This window comes from Helianthus annuus, chromosome 5 (genome assembly GCF_002127325.2).
Source record: "Helianthus annuus cultivar XRQ/B chromosome 5, HanXRQr2.0-SUNRISE, whole genome shotgun sequence".
NCBI classification, from domain to species: Eukaryota; Viridiplantae; Streptophyta; class Magnoliopsida; order Asterales; family Asteraceae; genus Helianthus; species Helianthus annuus.
Window position 1 is genome coordinate 23,854,165 of NC_035437.2, and position 22,980 is coordinate 23,877,144.

Consider the following 22,980-nt stretch of genomic DNA (forward strand, 5'->3'; position numbering starts at 1 on the left):
TCGACATAACACAACAAAAAATAAACTTAAAAAAAATATGTGCCTTGATACGCATCTAATATGACACATGATAAAAGCGCTTCTTTAGACAGTTTGGGATTATGTTCCATAAATTGGGAACCACATATTCATGTGTAAAAGCTCGGAAAGATGACCGAACAGAGATCTGAATATACCCTTGGTAGTTGTTTACCACATGACACATGATAAAAGCGCTTCTTTAGACAATCTGAGATTATGTTCCGTTTTAACACGTCGCTTAAATCTCAGTTATGTCTCATTGGATTATGACAATATTGATAGGGGTGCTAGTCTTTTCTCCCACTGTACAAACTTGAAAAATCTCACCATAACACATTGTAGACTGGTGGGTTTAAATGGTTTTAATATATTTCATCTTGGACTATCTAGTCTAATACTTGAAAATGGATATGATCGTGTCAAGATCTTTATCTATCATGTCATCGACCAACTACTTGAAATCCCTTTCGTTTCTCGGGTTCACATTCGACACAACACAAAAAAAATAAACTTCAAAAAATCAGTGCCTTGATACGCATCATACAGGCATATACGATGCGTATCAACCCCGCCGCCTGACATAACTTGCACCTGTCAGTCTGCCATGTCTTTTACTTTATTTCAATACGCATCGTATAGGCCTATATGATGCGTATTGAATTGAAAAGGTATTCGGATAGACAGGGGGTGTGCCATTAGAAAACCCCATCTGTTAAAAGAAAAATTTGTTTATAAAACGCCAAAACTACAAACACCAAAACGCCCAATAGTATGAAAACTGTGAGAACGGATGCTGGCAAAGCACGTTGTTACTATATAAAATGCCAAAAAATGCCTTCTTTATCTAAACACGATTAAAAACAAAATGCCAAACCCTGAAAAGATGAAAAGTGTTACAGCCTTAACAGGTGAAGTTGAACAAAACAGTAACTGTAAACAGTTACTGAAACGACGGTAAACTTTATTACTAACATTTATTATATTAAAAGCCACGCCATCGTAATTGAATTTATTTATCTTTCCAAAACGCCATAATTACCTGTCACATTATAGGCCTGCATCCTACATGCCACAATAATTGATACACAAATATACACATAAAAAAATTACTTATGTTTTTACCGCCAAAAACATATATCTACCTGGCGCCAAAAAAAAACTCATTATATAAGTACAACAGCTAAACAAACCTTCACGCTCCACATACTCACTAAAAATGCCACACATTGTCTAAAACGCCATACACTTTAAAAAAATGGCGTAGGTTATTGCATGGAGGGTTGAGAGGTCAGAGGGACGTTTCGTCCTAAAGTTCTCTGACAGGAGAAAGGTGAAAGTCAAAACAATCAAGGCCATACTTAGTATGGATTAAGCCGTTCAGAGGGATATTCTAGCCCTTGGGATTCCAGTGGCCTACGATTGTGAAAGGAATTGAACGGTAATAAGAAGATTAAAGAGAAAATTTCCAAAAGATGATGATGATGATACTGATCTACAAAAAGTTACCAGTTGGATTCTGGATGAACAATCAAGAACGGTGAAGGTGAGCTATCAACACGGGGTGGATTATTCATTGACAATGGAGGAAGTGCTGAACACAGATAGACTACATCTTCTTGAATAGCTCTGTGATTTAGCACCTTCGAAAGGTGCTAGATCCAGCGTTGTGAATACATTCAAGAATAGGATGCAACAAAGAAGAGATGAGATTAGGGCGTTATACGGCAATAAACAAGATGATGATGAGGAGTCTGATGAGAGTGATGAACAAAGCGATGGTTACATCTCTGATGTAATACCATCCACCGAAGACTATTAGTTTTTGTTTGATTTCGTCTTAGTTGTACTCTTTTAAATTACTAATGAATTTAAAAACGCCATAAACGCCAAGAAATTTACCTTGATAACATATATGAACTGTCGAAATCCACAAAAACGCATGATGAATTTGTGAAACGCCATGAAGGAAAAGAAGTTATAATTACTAATTGATTATGGGGATGCCATAAACGCCAAAATGTTTGCTATGCACGTAATCTAAAACAATAAAAACGCCATGTATTTGTCGAATCTAATAAAACGCCAAAAAATGAAGCGGTGTTGTCAGACGCATAGAAAAAAAGAATATAAAAGGACAAAAAAGCCCCTCCGCCCTTCACTATATCGCGTGCCACGTGTTGGGCCAGGATTTGTTCTCATGGTTCTCACACTTTAGGGCGTTTTCTCCTGATCTCGTACCTATATATAGGGGATGGATCATGAGAAAACTAGTTTAAATGATAAAACCAAAAAACTAACTTAAAAAGTCTAAAAAACACACCAGTTTTTTTTTTATATTTTTTTTATAATAAATCGCTATATTTTATGTATGGGAAAAAATTTTCAGAAAAACAATTCTTTTTGTTGTATTGCACATGTGCACTATTACGGATATAATGCACATTTGTAGTACACATATAAATGCACATGTGCAGTACAACAACTTTTTTTTTGAAATTTTTTTATATATAAAAAATAGCGATTTTTTTATTAAAATTTGTAAAAAAAATGGTATGTTTTTTAGCTTTTTTTAGGCTTTTTTAGATAGTTTTCTAGTTTTCTCATTTAGATGTAGTTTTCTCATGATCCTCTCCCTCTATATATATATATATGGTAGGGTCATGCGAGAACCACCTTTATTGCGAGACACGCGAGAACCAATGTGAACATAACAAAATGAACCCACAACACCATCAAAAACCTAACCCCCCAACCCCCACTCCCCCAAGTTAAATACTAAAAACTAAACCCCCCCCCCTAAGCTAAATGCTAAAAAGTAAACCATAAAGCTAAATCCCTAAAAAATCTAAAAAAGCACATAAATTTTTTTTAATATTCTTCTTATTAAAATCGCTACTTTTGGTATCCAATTTTTTTTTAATTATTAACAAAAAGTAGCGATTTTAATAAAAAAAATATTAGAAGAAATTTTTTTGTGTGTCTTTTTTAGATTTTTTTAGGTATTTTTGGTTGTGTTCACATTGCTTCTCGTGGTTTTCGCAATAAAGGGTGGTTTCTAACGGATCCTTCTCCTATACATGTAGCTAAAAAAATATGGTTTTTTATGTATATATAATACACATATGAATGTAAGAAACATAAAATTAAAAAAAATACATGAAACTTAAATCCCAAAATTTAGTATTTTAGAGTTGTTCTTTTTGTTCTCGCAATAGTTAGTCTTCTGTAATGATCCTCATCCTATATATATATATATATATATATATATATATATATATATATATATATATATATATATATATATATATGAGGGTCATCTTGAGTACGCTAAATATTGCAAGAACCGTGAGAACGAATGAAAAAACCAATCAAAACCGAATTTTTTTAATACAAACCTTGTTGTAATTAAAATACAACATCAAAAAAAAGAAATAACAGCATCAAGTAGTTAATTTCTCCTCTCAAAATCACTCTTATTAGATTTTTTACAAATGTGTAAATATAACAAACTTACACATGTGTAAATGGCAAACTTACACATGTGTAAATTTTCTTTATTTACGAATTCACGTAAATTTGAAGGTGTAAATTTAATTTCTAACATTGTATTCGAATAATAATGATAAGTGTAAAAAGAAATTTTAAATTTGAATTGTTTTTGACCATGTTCTCGTGGTTTTTTCATTCGTTCTCACGGTTCTCGCGATATTTAGCGTTCTCATTTAAACCCTTCCCTATATATAGGGTCAGGATTTAGAGAGAACGGTGAAAGTGTGAGAATGGTGAGAACGATTTTAGTGGTGACATGTGGCATTAATGCTAAATTACACTAAGGGGTAATATTGTCAAAAAACCCACTCACATGAACTGGCTGTTCAAATAAAACGCCATAAAAACACCCAATTCAGAAAAACGCCATAAAAAATACCAAACGCTATAAAACACTCAGTTCAGAAAAATGCCATGAAAAAACTCAGTTGAAAACATCATAAAACACTCAGTTCAGAAAAACGTCATGAAAATACCTAGTTAAAACACCATAAAAACACCTAGTTCAGAAAAACATTGTTAGAAATGTAGGCTTAGTAAACAAATGCAGTATGCAAGCAATGCAGAATAGAGCAACAACAGATGCTCTATTGTTTGATGCGCTAATATAATAGATGCTCTAGTACTAGATGCTCTAACAGATGCTCTAATATGTGGCATGCGTTATTATCTGGGATGCGCTATTATGGAGCAAGTTCAGAAAAACGCCATGAAAATATCTAGTCTAAAACGCCATAAAACACTCAGTTCAGAAAAATGCCATAAAACCCAGTTAATTTTTTTTCGAAAAGTATATCAATAGTATACTCGTTGGAAAGATAGAAAAACGCTCAGTTTTATGGTGTATTTTTTTTTTTGAAAAATAATCACGTATAAAAAAGTTATTGTCGATTAAATATGATGGGGGAAAATGACTTGTGATTAGCATGTGCACATTTGCTTGGATCTTCCTATTTTACCCCTCCTGGTAGTTTCAAGGCCCCTATTATTTACAAAAATGTCACCGCATCAATCTAAGCCACAAACTACTAGGATCTTGTGGCTGAGAATCGTTCTTACCGTTCTCATACTTTAAGGCGTTCTCTCCTGATACTGTTTATATATATATATATATCTATATCTATATATATATATATATATATATATATATATATATATAGAGAGAGAGAGAGAGAGAGAGAGAGAAAGAGAGAGAGAGGAAGGTTAACGTACATTACGGCTTAACGTACATCACGTACGACAGGTAATTACGCACTTTCATTTTAAAATCACGACCGTCATAACTCAAAATTCCAAAATCACGCATGTTGAAACACAATAATCACGCATATTGAAAACATTAATCACGTATGTTATAGAACAAATCACGCACATTGTTGTACGTGAAGTACGTTAATCCGTAATGTACGATATACTTTTTCTATATATATATATATATATATATATATATATATATATATATATATAGGGGATGGATCATGAGAAAACTAGTTTAAATGAGAAAACCAAAAAACTAACTAAAAAAGCCAAAAAAACATGCCAAAATTTTTTTTTAATTTTTATAAAAAAAACCGCAGCTTTTTATGCATGGAAAAAATTTTCAAAAAAAAAATAATAAAAATAAAAAGTTTTTGGTTGTATTGCATATGTGCACTATTACGGATATAGTGCACATGTGTAGCACATGTTTAGTACACATATAATCACATATATTGCACATGTGCAATACAACAAAAAAAAAAAATTTTTTGAAATTTTTTTTATGTATAAAAACTAGCGATTTTTTGTTAAAAATTTGGAAAAAAAAAATTGGTATGTTTTTTAGCTTTTTTTTAGTTTTTTTTAGCCAGTTTTCGAGTTTTCTCATTTATATATGTAGTTTTCTCATGATCCTCTCCCTATATATATATATATATAGGGGAAAGTTCTATGCAGAACACAAAATATTGCGAGAACATGCAGAACACAATGAATAACCTATTTTTTCAATCCTAAAAACCTAAAAAGTAAATGAAAATGTTGCAAATTTAATATTTATTGTTTCTTACACTAGAATTCAAAACAAAATATGGAAAAATTTCACTTTTTGTATAACCTACACACATATGTAGGTTATGTGTAGGTTAAATTACCAACATGTATGTAAGCTACGTGTAGGTAAAAAAAATATATTTTTTATGTATATATAATACACATATGATTGTAAGAAACAAAAAATTTTAAAAAAAATGAAACTTAAATCTCAAAATTTAGTGTTTTAGAGTTGTTCTTTTTTGTTCTCGCAATAGTTAGTGTTCTGTAATATATATATATATATATATATATATATATATATATATATATATATATATATATATATATATAGTGGATGGTTTAAATGTGAACGCTAAATATTGCGAGAACCGTGAGAACGAATAAAAAACCATGAGAACTTTGTCAAAAACAATTCACATTCAAAAAGTCTTTTTACAATTATCATTATTATTTTAATATAATATTACAAATTAAATTTACACATTCAATTTACGTGAATTCGTAAATATAGAAAATTTACACATGTGTAAGTTTACCATTTACACATGTGTAAATTTGTTATATTTTCACATGTGTAAAATATCTAATTAGTGTGATTTTGAGAAGGGAAATGAACTATTTGATGTTGTAATTTCTTTTTTTTGATGTTGTATTATAATTACAACGAGGGTTGTAAAAAAAATGTTTTGATTGGTTTTTTCATTCGTTCTCACGGTTCTCGCAATATTTAGCGTTCTCAAGATAACCCTCTCATATATATATATATATATATATATATATATATATATATAAATATATATATATATATATATATATATATATATATATATATATATATATATATATATATTCATTAATATATAGGGGAAGGTTCAAATGAAAACCACTAGTTATCGCGAAAACTCGAAAACTAACTAAAAAAAGCCTAAAAAACATACTAAAATTTTTTATTATTTTCTTTGGATACCAATTTTCGCTATTTAAATTATATAAAAAACCGTTTTTTTTTTTGAAAAAAAAATTTGTAGTGCACATGTGTAATAGTACATATGTGTATGTGTACTACACATGTGAATTATTACACATGTGCAGTACAAAAAAAATGAAAAGTATTTTTATATAAAAAACTAGCTATTTTAATAAAAACAATATAAAAAAAATTTGTGTGTTTTTTAGGCTTTTTTAGTTAGTTTTCGCGATGAAAGTGATTTTCATTTCAACCATCCACTATATATATATATATATATATATATATATATATATATATATATGTATGTATATATATATATATTATATATATATATATTATATATATATATATATATATATATATATAGGATAGGAGTTGGCCAGAAAGTACAAATTTCCTAAAAAGTGTAAAAAGTCATAAAACACCATAGTGTCAACCATAAAACACACCAAAAACTCACAAATAATATGATGAAGATTACTAAAACATCATGTATCTAGGTTTTGTGTTGTGTTTTAGATGTTAAGTGGTTTTTTAGTTAGTTTTCGCGTTAAAAGTGGATATATATATATTTATCTATAGGGGATGGTTCAAATGAAAACCACTCTTATTGTGAAAACTCGAAGACTAACTAAAAAAAGCCTAAAAAACACATAAATTTTTTTTTCAATTTTTTTATAAAAATCGCTGGTTTTTATATATAAAAAAAAACTTTTTTTCAAAAAAAAAAATTTGTAGTACACATGTGCACTACACAATTTTTTTTTTTTTTGAAATTTTTTTATATAAAAAAACCTGCGAAATTTGGTTTGCAAAAAAAAAAATAAAAAATAAATTGTATGTTTTTTTGGCTTTTTTAATTAGTTTTCGATTTTTCACAATAACTAGTGGTTTTCATTTGAACCTTCCCCTATATACATACATACATATATATATATATATATATATATATATATATATATATATATATATATATATATATATATATATATATATATATATATATATATAAACGGGATCAGGAGAAAACGGCAAAAAGTGTAAGAACGGTGAGAACGCATCCTGGCCGAACACGTGGCGTGGGGCTTGATCAGAGACCGAGGTGTTTTTTTTGTCTTTTTAGTATTCTTCTCCTTTCACGGTTTTCGCGTTTGACATGCTTCTTTATTTTTTGCGTGCAAGATAATTTTGGCGTTTTTTAGATTTATTAATTATTTGGCGTTTATTGTTTTTTCTCAGATTTCTTCTTTTTGAGTTAATTCTTTTTGTGTCACATAGTTAATATTTTGGCGTTATGGCTTTTTCCATGTTTTTTTTTGGCGTTTTGTATTTTTGTGTTAATAATTTATTACCATAGATTAATATTTCAAAAAATTAGAATAAGTCAAAAATCAAAATAATCTAATAGTCTTCCGTAGGTGGGATTACATCGGAGATGTACCCATCACTTTGTTCTTCACTTTCTTCGCATTCTTCATCATCAAATTTCATTTTTGCGTATAACGTCATTAGCTCGTCTCTTCTTTACTGCAGCCTATTCAAGAATATTACTTCATCCTTGAATTTTGGATCGTTTGAAGGTGTTAAATCACAGAGTTGTTCAATGATAGATAGCAACCCTGTCTTCAACATTTCTTCCATTAGTCTTGAATATTGCACCCCGTTTTTATAAGTTACTTCAAGTGTTCTTTCTTCCTTATGCAATACCCAACTGCTAAGTTTTGGTATTTGTGTATCTTCAATATCATCATCATCTTCATTATCTTCTGCTGGAAACTTTCTCTCCAGTTTTCTTATTACAGTTCTTGTTCTTTTACAATCGTTGTCTCTTGGAACCCCAAGGGCCAGTATATCCTTTTGAATATTTTCATTCATTCTCATCATGGCTTTTATTGTTCTTACCTTAACCCTTTCTCCTGTCAGCGAACTTTATGATGAATCTTTTTTCTTTCCTTTCAAACCTCCATGCAATAACCTTAGCCATTTTTTTAAATTTTTTGTCGTTTTGGAGAATATGTGGCATTTTAGTTTTTTTGGCGTGTTTGAACTTGGGTTCTGATGGTCTTTTTTTATATTGACTTTTTTTTCCTGCGTATGTCAGGTAATTATGGCGTTTTGAAAAAGATAAATAAATTTAATATAACAAATGTTAGTAATTATGTTTTCTGTCGTTTCATTTTACTGTTATTTGCAGTTTACCGTGTTTTGTTTTAAGACTCAATTGTTTTAATGGTGTAACACGTCAAATCTTTTGACGGCTGTAATTATGGCGTTTTGTTTTCCAATGACGGTTAGATAACTATTGGACTTCTTTTGTTTTATATTCTTTTGCACATTTTTGTACTCTTTTTTTTATAATATTAGTTGTTCAAATTAATTTTATTATAGTTTGGTAGTTTAATGGGGGGCTTTTGTATGGCATTATGGCGTTTTACACGTATTTGCTAATTTTGGCATTTTATTATATTTTTCGTTATAGCATTAATATTATTTTGTTGTTTATTAACTGACATTACAAAACAAACAATAGACAAATAAAAAAAAAGTAAAAAAAAAACAAAAAAACAAAGTAGAAGCAATTTATTATTTTAAATCTTCAGTGTCATCAGTCTCTTTTTTCTTTTGAAACTACAAGAAATGTGACAAATAAATGGCGTTTTGGGTTTGGCGTTGTTTGTTTTCTTTGTTCATGTGTTGAATTGTCGTTGTTGATGTTTGTGTCGTAGAGCGACCCCCTGTGGGTGGATGCTATCTGCCCCTGGTATAGGTCTCTTCTTATCATCCGAACCTTCTTCAGGAACAAAGATGACAGTATGACATATGGGTGTCATCAGTCCTTCTTTTTTTTTCAATTTTGTCCATCTCATGCAGCAAAATCTTTTCTTCACTCGCGTAAAAAATCATTAAATGAAGCTTCATGATGAACTTTACTAAGGATCAAAGAAAAGAAAAAGATGTTTGTTGTCGTTGTATTTTTGGCATTTTACATTGAGTTGTAAATTTTTTTAGCAACCACTGTGTGTTTTTTTGTGTTTTTTTGGTGTGATAAACGGAAGGTGGTGAGACGTTTCTATTTATAGAATTTTTTAGGCGCGTAGGTTAGGCGGGATGTTATTTTTATAACACAAAATGTAAATAACATTTATTCGGATGTAAAGTTTGGCGTTATATATAATGGCGTTTCATATTTTATGGCGTTTTTCTAGCCAGAGAGCTTAAATAAAAACACAGAAAAAAGTACCCAGTGATAAAATTGGCGTTTTGTATTTATTTGGCGTTTTGTTTTCAATGGCGTTTTATGTAAGGAATAGTTTTTTTTACTTTTTACCCTTAATGACGTGCGTCCACGTAATAAAATTGGTGTTATTTACTAAAATACCACCGCGCCAATCTAGTCCATAGATTGTTTTGATCGGACGATCCATAAGCGTTCTCTCCGTTCTCACACTTTTGAGCGTTTTCTCTAAATCCTAACCATATATATATATATATATATATATATATATATATGTATATGGGCCAGGATCATTTCAGAACCATAAATATTTACAGAACTCGCAGAACTCCTAACAAACAATCTTTTTATTTGTATATTTTTATGTTTAGCATAATTTTATCATTTATTATGTGTATTTTTACGATTACATACATGTTAATAGTAATTTTCTCATTTTTTTATATGTAATTTTATAATTACACATATGTAAACTAGTTTTTTTACATATATGTAATTAGTTATGACACATATATATTTTTGGCAATTAAACATATGTAAACTAATTTTAACATGTATGTAATCAAAGAAATACATATAATAGATGATAAAAAGATCCTAAATACAAAAACTAATACATAAAATGATTGTTTATTAGGAGTTCTGAAAGTTCTGTAGTTATTTAGAGTTCTGAAATGAACTCAACCCATATATATATATATATATATATATATATATATATATATATATATATATATATATATATATATGGGTTAGGGATCCTAAGAGAAGTCCACCCTATTTGAGAAACTTGAGAAGCAATCTGGACCACACATTTTTCCTAAGCAAAAAATGCAAAAAAGGTGAAAAAAATGCAATTTTTTTTTTTTTGGAAAAATCGCAGCTTTTTCTTTAAGGATTAAATTTTTTATTTATTTATTATTTTTTTAAAATTTTTTGGGATTTATACACATGTGTATATTGTTAATCTTTTAACTATACATATATGTATATTGACAATTATACATATATGTATATACATGTTTAAAATTGAAAAAATATGTGTTATAAATCCTAAACCTTATACCATAAACACTAAAGATAAACCTTAATGCTAAACCCTAAACCCTAAACCCTAAAGCTAAACCCTAATTCTAAACCCTAATGCTAAACCCTAAAGCTAAACCCTAATTCTAAACCATAAAGCTAAACGCTAATGCTAAACCCTAAAGCTAAAACTAAACCCTAAAGCTAAACCCTTAATGCTAAACCCTGATGCAAACCCTAAAGATAAAGCTAAACCCAAAAGTTAAAGTTAAACCCTAATGCTAAACCCAAAAGCTAAACCCTAATGCTAAACCCTAAATACTATTATTAAACCCTAATGCTAAACCCTGAAGCTAAACCCTAAACCATAAAGCTAAATCCTAAACCCTAATGCTAAACCCTAAATACTAATGCTAAACCCTAAATAACACTTATTTTTCAATTTTAAACATGTATATACATATATGTATAATTGACAATATACATATATGTATAGTTAAAAAGATTAACAATATACACATGTGTATAAATCCCAAAAAAAAGAAAAATTAAAAAAAAGAAAAAATTAAAAAAAAAGAAAAAATTAAATTCTTAAAGAAAAACCTGCGATTTTTCAAAAAAAAATAATTTTGCATTTTTTTTACATTTTTTTTTTTCATTTTTTTGCTTAAGGAAAATGTGTGGTCCAGAATGCTTCTCAAGTTTCTCAAATAGCCTACTACTTCTCACATGATCCTTATCCTATATATCTATACTACTTTATAAAGCATATCCAAAGGACTTCTTAAAGTCCATAAAAATTCCCTTCAAACACCTCTAAAGCATGGTTTACAACCCTCTAAAGCACAAAATAATTTACACTTCCAATTATGCCCCTCCAAAACTTTTAGCATTTACCCGGATCCATCATCATCGTCCATTTCCTTTCACTTATTCACACGGATCGTGATCTGACGGGTGATATTGTTTTCACACGGATCCACCTTTCCCCTTCCTTCTCTCTCATCTCTCTCACAACTCACATCTCACCAGATCTCATCCGCCCCCAACTCCATGCTTTCTCTCTCCCAGGCGATTTCCAGATCTAGGGTTTCAATAACCCTGAATCGTTCATTTTCTCTCAATCCGACAGAAGATCCAGTGGGGTTGACCTCTAGGTACCGTTTTAAACCACATCTAAAGTTTTTGTTTGTTATTCGAGTCTGATATGTTTGTTATTTGTGTTGAATCGTTCATTTTCTCTCAAATCTGACAAAAGATCCACTGGGTTTTTCTCTAATCGGCGTTTTGCAACATTCGGCTTTTGATTCGTGTGTCTGACCTCCTGGTTCCGTTTTCCGGCTTTTATTGGCGTTTTGCAACATTCGGCTTTTGATTCGTGTGTCTGGTTTAGTACCGATGGGGATTCGGCTTTTGATTCGTGTCTGATTCGTGTGTTGGTGTTGGATTCGTGTGTGTGATGAAGATGGAGCAGTGGAGATACACAATCCTGGGGAACTAACCTCATGAAAGAATGAAACTGTAAGCCTTTGCACATCATGATTATTAGATTTGAAGAATTGCATGACTTCGGGTTAAAATATTTGTTGATGAAACTATTTTTTTTACAGGGTTTCAAGTAGCATTGGTTATTGTTTAGGTAATTTGTGCTTCAAAATTGTTTCTATCTTATTTTTTTTTCAATTATTTAACGATCTTAGAGTTGTTTATTGCAGATCTGAAGGGGGAAGGTAATCACTATACGGATTTACAGGCAAGAAAGTGTAAAGCTTTCTTCCGATAGTACAAATATTTAGTAATAGTTTACCTCATCAGTTGATTTTAAGCATATTTGTGTTTACCAATAAAAGAGTTGGATTTCTGACTACAAACCAATCTTAATTTCACTATTGCTAACTTGAGTTTATTAGGTTTCTTTGCTCCCTTATTTGGATTGAAAACAAGCACATAATGTTGGGTGTGAATCGGTTTCCGACATCGCGTTTATTCAGGTGGATGGCCTTGCGCCACTCTTCCAGCAACCTTTTTGTTGGAGGTATCCCATCCCTTTTTCTCTCTTTATGTGTTTAACTATAGTATTGGTTTTAAAAAGCACCTCTGAGGCGCGATGTGACAAGTTATGCACATATGGGTCTGAATTGGAGTCTGTAAGAGGCTGGTTTGTGAAAACAAGCATACGTGCAGAAGACGTTATGAATGGCGACTTACTTGATAAGAAGACTAATATATAAAGGAGATGAGAGAAATACGAGTCCGACTGTACATAGAGCAATGCCTCACGTACGTGAAGCTCTTATCTCTTGCCTCGCGCCTCATATTTTGGGACCTAAACATCTTAGAGTGCTCCACGCTTTTCAAAACCAAGTTTATAGTAGTGAAACATGTCTTAATATATGTTTTTAGGAAGCATGACAAATCTGAGAAAAGAGTTTGGGTCCTTGGGATTATTAGATATATTGTAGAACATCATGCTTGTTGTGCATTTTTAATTTATATATGCACGAGAATAATGCAAAGATATTGTTACTAGATATTTTTGCCATACGTTCGAGTTGATGATGTCAATTCTTGTGCGGGACAGATTGAAGCAAAGTCGCGGTTTGTCTTCATTACTTTGTGACTCAGTGTTTGTTTTTTCTGAATGGCCCATCATTTATTTTTACATGTTGTATGCCTCTTTTTTATTTTATATATTGACAGATGTGGATTTGTTGAATATTCAAATAGAGATGTGGCAATGGCAGCTATAAAATGCTCTTAAATGGAATTTATAGAATGTGAGTAAGAAAATATAAGTCTGTTATGGTTGTGCATTCTAATCCAACAGTTGTTGATATTCATTAATTTACATTCTTTTTAGGGTTGTAAACAGCCGTTGATTGTTCAATTTGCTGACCCTAAGAGACCCAAGCCAGGAGAAACGAGGTTATTTCCTTGCTTTTAATAATAATTTAGCTAGGTGATGCCCTACATTAGGTGGTCTGGTGTTACTTTGGTCATCGGTTACAGTCCCAGGGATTACCTTTTCTATATGCTCATTATAATTATTTTGCTTTTTTTAAACTTTATATATTTAACCTTCTTCATGTCAACAAATATTTTTACGAGCCACCAAATATTGGTGATGGGATGCAGGGTTCTATTCCTCGGAATTCTAATATATGATTATTTACAAAGCGTTAATCCATCGTTGGAGACTGGAAATGCTAAATTTGCAGCATTCTGGACGAGACCGCAGATCATCTCCTCATCGAGTGTTTGGTCTCTAAAATTTTATGGTGGCATGTGTTGGTTTGGATTAAGACTCTGCTGCCCGACAGTTTCAATATATGTTCTTCTTATAGGCCGTCTTGGTAGTTAAAACTTAATTTTTCTTTTGGGGGGGGGGGATACGGCTTGTTTTATATGCGTGGATCTATATGCATGGATCTCGAGAACAACTCCAAAGAAGAGAAAAACTCAACCTACTGTTGCACTGCTGTAGATGCTGAGCTATAACTTCTTGTTGCAGGTATGTCTTTTTTTGTTTGCATAGTCTTGTATTAGTGGCTTTTATGACACTAACAGTTTTATTTTCTCTTGCTAATTTACAGTTACCCAAGCTAAGCAACACCTATTTGTTTATTTTTTCAGTTTGAAGATATTGGTTCGCATGAGACAAAGATAATCAATCATATACATATACAACTTATATCCATTGAAGGTATTTTTCAAACTTGGTCAAAATCGTTTTTGAAAAAAAAAACAGTTCAGTTAATAACGGGTTTGGTGGGTAGAGAAAACGTAACCGATATAACAGGTTTGGGTTATTTATAACTGGTTAACCGACCACCGGTTAAAAAACCAATTTTTTTAGTTAAAAATATAAAAAACAATAAACGTAACCGATATAACAGGTTTGGGTTTTTCATTTAAGTTACGTTTGATCTTTAGCAAGTCAAACGGGTCACAATACCAAGCTTTAGCTGAAAATAATCTGTCTTATAGATCAAAAGCCTCCCAAAACTATAGAACAAAATTATTGTAATTTGTTTTTGTTTTTTAAGTATAGTAACTTGGGTTGCTAGCCAAGTGCTATTTGGGTTCTCTCTCACGGGCTCATGGCTTTGTCGCTCATCCAGATAATACAAGTAGTTTGAATGGGTCACAGTTAATAGCCGCGGTAGAGTTAATCGGTCACAATTAAAACTGTTGTAAAACTGGTTGTTTTAGTGATTAATGGGTCACAATTAACAGCCACAACAGTGAATCGCAGTAACAGTGGCTGCAGTGAATGGGTGGTAATAGTAGGTTGTTATAATGGGTTGTAATAGTAGGCCGTTTGAGTTTGTTTTAATGTTTTAAGGCAGCAGCTCGTGGCTGCCGTAACGACGCAGCGTGCGGCTGCCCAGACGCCGCAGCACAGCTGCAGGCAAACACAGCAACGTGGCTGCCGCTAAAACGCAGCGGCACGGCTTCCATAACGCCACAGTGCGCGGCTGCCTTAACGCCACAGCGCGTGGCTGCCGAAACGTAGAGCGCGGCTGCAGAAACACTGTGGCCAAACGCAACGCGCACGACTGCTGGCAGATGCAACGGGTGCGGCTGCCATAACGCTGCAGCGTGCGGCTTCAGAAACGCGGCTTCAGGTGGTGGTGGTGGTGTTTCTGCTGATGCTGCTGCAGCTGGCGTTGCACAAGCAGCCGCTGTTGAATCAAAGAAAGAAGAAACGCTCAAATAGAAAGAAGAGTCGGGCGATGTAAGCTCTCTTATAAAATCTTTGGATTTCAATTCTTTGTTTGATGATGGTTCTTTGTGTTCAGGAACTGGGTCAAAGGTTATGGCATATGAAGAGATGAAGACAATGGGCCAGATGATACACCTAATAAAAGAGTAATGTGAATCTTTGAGAGGTAAAAGCCCAAGAATTTTGGTACTGTTTGGTTGCAAGTAAGCAACTGGTTGGTATTCATATAGATAAAGAGTAATCCACCGACAATGTTCAGAATATCAAAGTGTCATGTGTTGATAGAGGATTGATGGAATAAACAAGGTGATTGGATGGAATAAAAGAGTGATGTCCATACAAAAGTCGTATTTTTCACTTGCCACATTCTAAGTGATTAACGTCGATACATTTTATGGCGTCTAAGCACTCATAAACGACAAAGTGCTGGTGGAATGCATAGCAAGTTACCTAACAAGAGGATCATCAAATCCAGTTTATACGACAAAGGGTATTGCCTTTGTTTTATTCAACATTAGCTTCTATTATTTATATAAATTTAGGTGTAATTAAAGGCGAGAGCTTGTATCGGAGTGCCGAATAATAACCACTTTCATCTCGCAGATTCGAACTCATGGTCTTGATTAGTAAAAGTTAATTTTATGATAATACACTAGGATCTTACCTTTTTTTTGTCTCACGAGAATAAAAAATGATAAGCTTATAAGAATATGTAAATGAAAAAGTAACTATACTTTTTTTCTCTTCCATCCCATGGGGTTTTCACACTTCTTTTTACCTCTGCAAGTTTGACTTTAAAAGTCAAAATGTTTTATTTTTAAGACTTAATTTAAATAAAACAATTTATAATTAGATAGTAATAAGTCCGGAACAACTCATGTGTATAATAACTATTGTCACTTGAAATAATTGGTGGAGGTTTCCTCATGTGTATAACTATTGTCAATTGAATAAATAGGTGAAGGTAAATAAGAGAGAACTTTTTAGTGTTTTTTTGTAGTTAAGGTTACCCCAGTTAATATATTCCAAATGTTATAAACTTAAAGTATAGATACTTTACTACCGTATTATAGTTTTTTGAATTTGGTACACTAATGAAACTTTATTTCGTCTAAAAGCTTTAACAGGTTTTTCGTGGCATCTAATACCTGTTTGATGGAGATATATTTAGAAGGTACATACCTTATACCTCCTGATGCGAAACAATGTCACATGTTTTAAGACTACATTGATTTTGGCTCGATTGACTTGTTTATAAGTAAATGGGTTGAAAATGTGTACTTGATTTGTACTGGTATTCTTGCAGGCTGACAAATAACTGGGGCAGAAAATGGCTTCACGCCTCAACGTGCGCCCTGACTTTTAAACTGATCTACACGTCATTACAGGAAAGGGTCTCTCTCGTTGTCTGCTAACAAGAAGCATGGTTTTATCATCACTGCGTTGTACTGTTTTAATTATGTAATGTTTTATGAACCTGGGACTTAGAATAAAAGCTTTGGAGTTACTGTTTTAATTATGTAATGTTTTATGAACCTGGGACTTAGAATAAAAGCTTTGGAGTTCCAGGTCAAGTTTGAATCTAGAAACATGTGGCATGCATGTGGTGTAAGCTACTTTTTTATATGTAATGTAAGTAATGTTGTTTATGTTGATTTTGGTTCTTGCTTTGTTCTTCATCGTCATCAAATAAGTTTTATGTACAACCAAGTAAGTTTTGTTTACGACTAAAAGCCATACAACACTCCTCTTTTACATATTAGCCTTTGTAATCTAGAATCACACAACTTTCTTTGTTTTATCCTGAAGCCAGTAACCGGCCATCACACAATAACCACCAGCCATCATGAAACCACCAATCGGCGCACCACGCTGAATCTCCGCCACTAAAGAAGGCCGCAACCGACCCTCACGTTCTGCTACACTGCCACCATCATTGTCGCACGCCACATCGGAAACTATATCCCCGTACATAGCCCTAAACTCACTAACCTAAGTAATATGTTCCCGCCGCATCGCACGGGTAAACGACTAGTATATATATATATATATAGGGGAGGATCAAATGAGAAGAAAATTATTGAAAGAAGAAAAAGAAGAAAAAGAAGAAAATGACATAATGGTAAATTACTAATTCATTTAACACATCTCATTATTTTTCTCTGTTTAATTAAATAGTCAACTAATCATTAATTATCCTACGTATAATCTATAAAACCTACAAATATCAAAATTTTCCTACATATACCCTAAACACTATAGAATTTTATCTTACACACGTCGAAATTTATCATACACACCTCGAAATATATCATTCACACCTTCTAATTTATCTTACACATATTGTAATTTATCCTACATTTAAAATTAAGTTGTTTTTTAATTTGAAAATAGTATATATATATATATATTTTTAGAAGGAGTTACAAATTTAATTTACTTAGTTATTAAAGAGGAAAAATACAAATTAATGATCTATGTAAGTTTACCAGTATACTTTTAAAATAAAATTAAATAAAAATACATTAAATGAGGTAAAATGAAACATTCTTATTCGTTGAAATTTCTTCTTTCTTCTTTTTTACAAAGAATTTCTTCTCATGTGAACTCTCCACTATATATGTATATATTTTTTTCTAAAAGTGACTAATTTAATTATTACAAAATAATTATTTGGACTCAAATGACATTCCATATAGGATGTACAAGATCATTGTTGATATAAATTTTTAGGTGGATTATCTAACAATATCAAAGGTTGGAAACTCCTAAAAATATAATTAATACATATATATTGATTATGTTAATTTTTATGTTAATTCATGATGTTGTATGTTAATCATATCCTTAATCAAAAATTATATTTATTCCTTGTATAGACTTAAAGTTATAGTTAGTATATTAGTGGTTTTGAAAATTGAAAATGTATTTATTAACTTTGATTGGAATTTTAGTATAATAATTCAAGACTTAAAGTGTTATAATTAATTTTGGGATTATTACTCTTTGAAACATTAACATATAACTTAATTTAATTCATAAATAAGTTGGGTTAGGAACACTAATACATATATATATATATATATATATATATATATATATATATATATATATATATATATTTCACAAGTATATTTTATATAAAAGTCCCCAAAACAAGAACCCGTATCACTTGTTTCGATTTTATCGTTTCGTTTGGTTAGTCATTGTTGATTTATATTTAGGGTGATTGTTATTTTTAGATTCTATCCATTCCTTTTAGTGCAGTAATTCTCATGGAACAATTCTTCGTAACCTGTGAGTATATTCTTCTATTTTCCCCTTTTTAACTTTACAAATTTTGGGGTGCATCACGTTATAGTTTTTGTTTTACTTAACATGCTATGATTAAGTGTTATTATGTGAACGTCTTATGGGTATTCTATTATTCTATGTGTTATCTGATGCCAAGCCTATTGCATGCTATTGTGTCTAGTGGATCCACGGCTGACTAGGTTCCCAACGGCCATGGGTTGTAGCCTATTATTGCCAATGGTATTAGACTCGCTACTCGGAGCTTGAAACTAATGCATGCTATGGTCATGAGTCTATTTATTTTAGTTGTTATTTGATTGTGTATTCTTGTTTGGTAAATTTGGATATATGGATATCTTGACGATGTTGATGATATGAGACCATTTTCATACTAACCTTGAGGTGCATGTTGAAAATATTAAAAAAAAAAATAAATAAATATAAAACTGTTTTCTATAAAAGGAGGAAATTACTCACCAACATATTTCTTAACCCAAAAATATATTTTTTCTAACGTGGTGCAGGTTTTCAAAGTTGATAAACAAGTGAGGAGGACACGTAGCATGGGCCTTAGGAAAGTAAATTGAAATCTTATGATATGCTTGTTTTTTAACAATGTATGAACAATTTTTATTATTATATGTAAGACCCTTGCTATTATTTAACAGTTTCCGTATGGTTTACGAAAATAAATATGTAATTATCGATACACATATATTGAAAAATACGGGTTTATTAAAACTTTTACAATTCAAGAACAATACAACGTAATGTAATTGAGTTCGCCGTTTAAAAATAACGACGAAACTATGTGCGGAAGCTTGTAACTGCATAGTGTTCGGTTCACTTCATTGCTTGATCGACACCCGGATGGTAGCTACATTCACCTAACATCAAAAACCAACTTAAAGGTTAGTTTTGATAACTTAAAAACAAGTATAAACAAGTTCCATAACTTTTTATCTACAAGTCCGTTTCGCGTAATTCTTTTTTTTTTCCACGCTTCCGTAATTAAATTACGAATCCGTTTATCACCTCGGTTTGCATAAAAATCTGATTTATAAGCAAACGACTTAAAAATCCTTTGTGTGATTATTTGACCCGTTACTTTTAACATCATACTACAAGTTTATTAACAATATTCATTGCTTATCGTTTTTACCCATTCTGGGCTTGCCAAAAATTAGCATTTTCGCTTCCATTACAAGGTTTGTATTCGTGTTTACATTCACCGGTTTATTTTGAAATTTTCCAACACTTAGCCAATCTTAATCACTTGCTTTATTTTGACCCGTTTAACGGTTTTTATGCATTTAAGCATCAATTTCACTCATCTCTTTTCGTACTTCACATTTTTACATTTAAGATGTCTACTTATGTTTCACCACAACTATTTTTGTGGTGAATTAATACAATAAACCGATTATCCAGAGTATTACTTTTCGGTTAGTCATTTTACTAAAAAGACCTATTCTTAGGCATTTGACCCACGAAAGTTTATGCCTATATTCTTATACGTATCAAAAGGTTTACATAATCATAATACAAGTTCCTAAACAATCTCTAGGGTTCGTTTGCCCGGTTTACCCAACGAGGGCTTTTTGGTCAATTTTAATCCTTCATTTTACAATGAAGGACTTTCGCTAATTAATTGACCAAGAATTGTATGTTTAACTAAAAGCTTGTTTATGCGTACCTGGCTCGGGTCAACATATAAACTCGTTTTATACCTTGCTTTTATTAGCCGCTACTTTATAGCGACGCAATTATCCACTTCCGGTTCACTCCTGTGAACATACGACTTAACAACCAACGTTAGTCAATATTGTCAAATGGTGTTATCACCACCATTTGACCCATTTGGCCTATATGACCAAACATTCGCATTTGTTTCAAAGCATGGTTTTTAACTACCCATTCCGGATTTTACCACAAAATTTCTTTTTTCTTACATATTTAACCCATTTCGGCTTACGCCGTGGGTATCCATTTAATCTCAAGTTATATTTAGTCATCACGTGACTAAATTACCCTTTTTACCCCTTTTTCCCATTTCTAGTTACGCTATTAGGTAACTTTAAGAAAACTTATAAATTCTTACTCAATTCATGACTAAATTACCATTTTGCCTCTTTTTACCATTAACCATGGTTTTAGTCGTTTTTATTTATTCCGACTCATTTCGGTTCATGTCGGAACCCATTTTTTTTAACATAATCTATTGTCATATTTATCACCTATAAAATAAATACGTACACTTAAATTGGGTGTAAGCTTTACTTACCTTGCATCCTTGCGAGCTTCATACTTGAACTTGTATCCATTTGACCCGTTCATTTCCAAGCTCCTACCAAGCTTGTCAGAGTCAAACTACCATATCATATCCACAAGACGATTAGATTAGTCAACCATTAACATGACCATCACACCTTATGGATTCACACACTTATTCATCAACGTATATTATTTATTCAACAACTTTTTTTTTCCATAATTCTTTCCATTCACTAACCGTTTGACCCATTAGTCAAGTTACTTATATTTGTTCCTAACAATAAATACTTAATGACTAAACAAGTATACGCAATGATATGTCTTTTTCTGGATTAATGATAACATTATTAATGTGCAGCGATTTTCTATTCAGCTGCTGTAATCGACCATTATGACCCATTTAAAGTCCGAACTAGATTAACATGTTCAAAAATGGATCTTAGAAAACTTCAATACCTTCTCAAGCATATAAGGTACACCTTCTAACGAATTTTCTATGATTTTATATGATTTTTATAAAATCAGCACAACAACTATATTTTCATTTTTCAATCAGCTTTTAAGTTTTCTGAACAGCTGTTTTAATTCACATTTTTGACCTATTTAACAACCACATTTGTTTCTTATGATTGAAAAAAGTAAAAATTTACTTCATAAGCTTTCCGAAAAGGTATAGAACACCCAAATCGGATAAACGGTTGATTTTATATGATTTTTTTTAAGATTAGTCAAAATCCATATAAAAAGCTACGGAAATCATGTTTAGGGTCCTTTCAAATTCGATCCAAACCATCAAATGCAACCCATTTCCATGGCTATAACCCTTATTAAACTCTTGGTAATGGTTAGAAACCTATAACACAGTGATTGTAGGCTAAGAGATGTCAAAAACATCATCTATTTCAAGAAGTCATCACATGAATCCTAATTTTACCATCTTCTTAACTTCATCTTTGTCAAATTAAGAACTAGAACTAAAATTAACATATATGCAAGTTCTATTTGGTGATTCTCATACACCATCATATTTAAAACCCGTAATATTCCATATCACACGAAATTAGTCAAATTAGCCAATTACGTGTTTCTTTCAAAATTTCAACATATAAACATTCGTTTAGGCATTTTAACAAGCACCTAGTGGGCACGATTCCTATACCTCTTATTTAGTTCATGGCTAATCTTTTTAACCAAGTTTCAATCATTAAATCAAACCCTTATTTCTAGCATTCATAATCAATACCAAGACTTGTATCATAACATCAATTCTACACTATTTCAACATTGAAATTCGTGTTCATCACATAATTACAACACCCACTTAACGCATGTATGGGTAATTATCAATTTCATAATTTTCATCACTGATTCAACAAGTTATTGACTAGGGTTTACTCCTAGACATGTTTTCATTACTAATTTCATCTAAATATCAATCAATCAAGTTTAGATTTTGATTTCTCATGTTCATCAAAATTCTAAGATGTAACCAAAAGATGAAATTTAACATACCTTGTGATCCCTTCGCTTAGGTAATCACTAAAATAAGCTTGGATTTCGATTTGGGACTGATTCCAATTGCTTGATTTCTAGCTAGTTAGGGTTTGGTTGAAGAAAGCTTGTTCACCCCTTGTGTAATCTACGACCAGAACACACACCAAGTGTGTGTTTTGGGTTTTTAATTTTTGTTTTAATAATAATTATTTTCTCACTTAACCCTTTTAGTCCCTCTAGTTTCTAAAAGTTATAAAAAGGTTACTATATCAAGTTCCTTCATTATTTTAAAACACTTAACTAACTAGGTTGATATTCCTAGTTACTTAATGGGTCCCGAGAGTTATAACCCGTTTT

At 31.5% G+C, this 22,980-nt stretch overlaps 3 long non-coding RNA genes across 8 annotated transcripts; 2 read left to right on the plus strand and 1 right to left on the minus strand.

The window, feature by feature from the left end:
* The first annotated feature begins 11,796 nt into the window (after nucleotides 1-11,796).
* On the plus strand, nucleotides 11,797-12,470 carry LOC118492315. The gene is made up of 3 exons (XR_004893161.1): nucleotides 11,797-11,992; nucleotides 12,094-12,356; nucleotides 12,446-12,470. It is a non-coding gene; the product is annotated as an uncharacterized LOC118492315 (long non-coding RNA).
* Nucleotides 12,471-12,547: 77 nt separating this feature from the next.
* LOC118492313 lies at nucleotides 12,548-17,216 on the plus strand. 6 transcript variants are annotated; one of them, XR_004893156.1, is made up of 10 exons: nucleotides 12,548-12,565; nucleotides 12,746-12,870; nucleotides 13,366-13,433; nucleotides 13,536-13,612; nucleotides 13,696-14,346; nucleotides 14,469-14,538; nucleotides 15,181-15,573; nucleotides 15,638-16,051; nucleotides 16,680-16,735; nucleotides 16,868-17,216. It is a non-coding gene; the product is annotated as an uncharacterized LOC118492313 (long non-coding RNA). The 6 variants fall into 6 exon arrangements; XR_004893158.1 differs by lacking the exons at nucleotides 16,680-16,735; nucleotides 16,868-17,216 and having other exon boundaries at nucleotides 13,696-13,760; nucleotides 13,971-14,346; nucleotides 15,638-16,229; XR_004893160.1 differs by lacking the exons at nucleotides 16,680-16,735; nucleotides 16,868-17,216 and having other exon boundaries at nucleotides 14,429-14,538; nucleotides 15,638-16,229.
* A 2,400-nt stretch (nucleotides 17,217-19,616) lies between these two features.
* Nucleotides 19,617-22,763, minus strand: LOC110891944. The gene is made up of 4 exons (XR_002565689.2): nucleotides 22,642-22,763; nucleotides 21,140-21,225; nucleotides 20,552-20,642; nucleotides 19,617-19,742 (listed from the first exon to the last, which is right to left on the minus strand). It is a non-coding gene; the product is annotated as an uncharacterized LOC110891944 (long non-coding RNA).
* Nucleotides 22,764-22,980: the final 217 nt, after the last annotated feature.